This window comes from Lactuca virosa, chromosome 6 (assembly GCF_052849685.1).
Source record: "Lactuca virosa cultivar CGN04683 chromosome 6, Lactuca_virosa_CGN04683_v6, whole genome shotgun sequence".
NCBI classification, from domain to species: Eukaryota; Viridiplantae; Streptophyta; class Magnoliopsida; order Asterales; family Asteraceae; genus Lactuca; species Lactuca virosa.
Window position 1 is genome coordinate 117709248 of NC_136431.1, and position 2571 is coordinate 117711818.

Below are 2571 nucleotides of genomic sequence, written 5' to 3' on the forward strand. Positions count from 1 at the left end.
CAAGTGTGGACCATTACATCTTTCACAACCAACTCTAATAGCATGAATTGACTGGTCCATCTTTGTCATTCTTCGGTCCATAGTGTTTAGCATGGCTAACACAACTGCCATATCTTCAGAAGTTCCACTACCAATTCCCTTTGCCCCATCATGTCTAGGATTATGGTACTCACGAGAATGTTTGGAAAATTCTTCAACTAATTCCTTGATTTCAGCCGGATTTTTCTTAGTTAATGGCCCTTGAGAATCAAGGAGTTGCCTTATCATGACATTAACCCCATCATAAAAAATAGAAACTTCTTGTTGCTCATTCAAGTCATTTTGGGGGCAATTCCTTATCAATCCCTTATAGCGTTCCCATGCTTCGTATAGTGACTCCCCCGATTGTTGTACGAAATTCACTATAACTTTCTTGAGTTTAACAACTTTGGAAGGTGGGCAAAAGTGTTCCAAAAATTGCTCACGCATCTATGCCCAAGTAGTTATTGCTCCGGGTGGAAGTGCTTTTAGCCAATCCTTAGCGGCTCCCTTGAAAGTAACGGGAAGCATTCTTAGCAAAATTGTAGTTCGTGGAACATTTGGGATGTTAAAATAGTCAGCAATGTCATTGAATTCATCTAGATGCTTGTAAGCATCCTCATGATCCTTCCCAGAAAATGGTACTTCTTTTAGTGCAACCAGAATGTGTCCCTTCAGCTCGAATGTGGCAGTGGCTGGAATCGCGGGCTGCACTAGACCGGGACTGGTGTCTTCTCGGATTCTCTTCTTGTATGCCTCCATGGACATATCAACAATGTTTGCCATCTCGTTTTTTGGCTCTTCATCGAAATCGCTTTCTTCAAATTCAGTTTCAGTCTCGTACTTGGGGTTTTTTGGATTGGGATTTTGTTCAAAGGTTTCAATCTTGCTCTCGTCCTTTTTTTGATTGCTCGACCCTCCTACGTTCTTCCCTTTCTTCTTTCCAAAAACTGATTTAAGGTCTTTGAAAGGCGACTTCTTTGGTGGTTGGTTTTCTCCTACGTTTTTATCCGTCTTTTTGTGAAGGGCGGACTCTGAATCTTCAAGCGGTGGTATCAAAGGTGTGTTGGATCCTCGGGTCATGAACTACTGCAACAAAAAGAAAAATAAGAACATAAAAACGAACAAAAACTACTTAAAAATGCTTACTGTCTGCTTACCATGATGTGGTAAAGGGCACCACCTCGTGTTGTCGCAGTAGTCTAAACAGAAAAAAAAATGAAAAATGACTGATCTCACGTCGTGAGTTAAGTATTTCAATAAAAAACTAATGCAAAAATTTAACTTTTTACAGGTTTTACTCCACAAAAAGGATCGATTAACCTAAAGCAAATAAATTTAACAATCAAATAAGTCGGTCCCCGGCAACGGCGCCAAAAACTTGATGCGTGCAAATAGATACACCTAATTTTACCTACTATCCTACTAGCTATTCGACCCAGGGCAGTGTACCCTTTCGCAAATAGTATAACACAAAAGTCGGGTATCGATCTCAGGGAACGGAATTAATTATTTAACCTACTTACTATTAAATTAACCTAAAATTCTAAGCAAAAGTAAAATGGTTTTTATCTAATTTTGCATGTTTAGACAAACTTCATTACTCAACAACTATTCAATCAAATATTCAAAACACTTCTGTTAGTTCGAATCCACTTTCCCTCAATAGTTAGCTATTAATTATGGACAATTCTCGTTGGTTACCAATTAATATATTATTAACAATTCGAGTCCAAATTTACTAATGTTGAATTAATTCATGTAGAGCTATGTAGGGTCATACATAATTTAACACATAATCAATTATTAGATAGGATTGGAGCTATGTAAGATTGAGTTAACAAACACAATTATGGTCACAATATGTGTTCTCCAGCACAGCCAAATTCAAATACTTTAATTACTTATCTAAGATTGGTTCGATCTTAGCTCTAATAATCTAATGGTCACTAAATTACTAGGTAATCAAATTCATGCAGATTAATCATCACTAACTACACATAATATGAATTAAAGCAATCTAGTATCACATTTAGCATGCTATGTATAAACAATAAAACACAAGCCATTAACCAACTAGAAAAATCCATACTAACATAACCAAACCATGAGTTCCAACTTCATCTAGCTAACAAAAGCAGCTAGATTTAGCTACTCATAGAAAAAATCAAATAAGTAAACTTCATAATTAGAAACATAGTAATGTACTAAACTAAGAATAAAGTAGATCTTCTTCTTCCTCCTTGGTACTAAAATAAGTAAACTTCATAATAAGTAAACTTCTGGAATCTCTATTCTCTCTAGCTAAACTCCTAAATTCGTAAGCATCAAGAGTATTTATAATATTCGAAATCACCCTCCTCACATCGTGAGAAAAGGCATCTCACGTCGTTAGCTCAATATTAATCTGTATCGAACACGGATTCTTGCTTCCGGATGCTTATCTTCTAGAATCTCCATGTTCACGTCATGAGACATTACTGATGGGTTTTGAGCACTACAACATTCCTATGGTATACATGCAACCCTAATGCTTCGGATCTATGTTTTTCT

The 2571-nt window shown here is 36.5% G+C and overlaps 1 non-coding gene across 1 annotated transcript; it reads left to right on the forward strand.

Moving 5' to 3' along the window:
* The first annotated feature begins 313 nt into the window (after positions 1-313).
* On the forward strand, positions 314-420 carry LOC145123038 (small nucleolar RNA R71). Its single transcript, XR_013714918.1, has one exon. It is a non-coding gene; the product is annotated as a small nucleolar RNA R71 (small nucleolar RNA).
* The last annotated feature ends 2151 nt before the right edge of the window (positions 421-2571 follow it).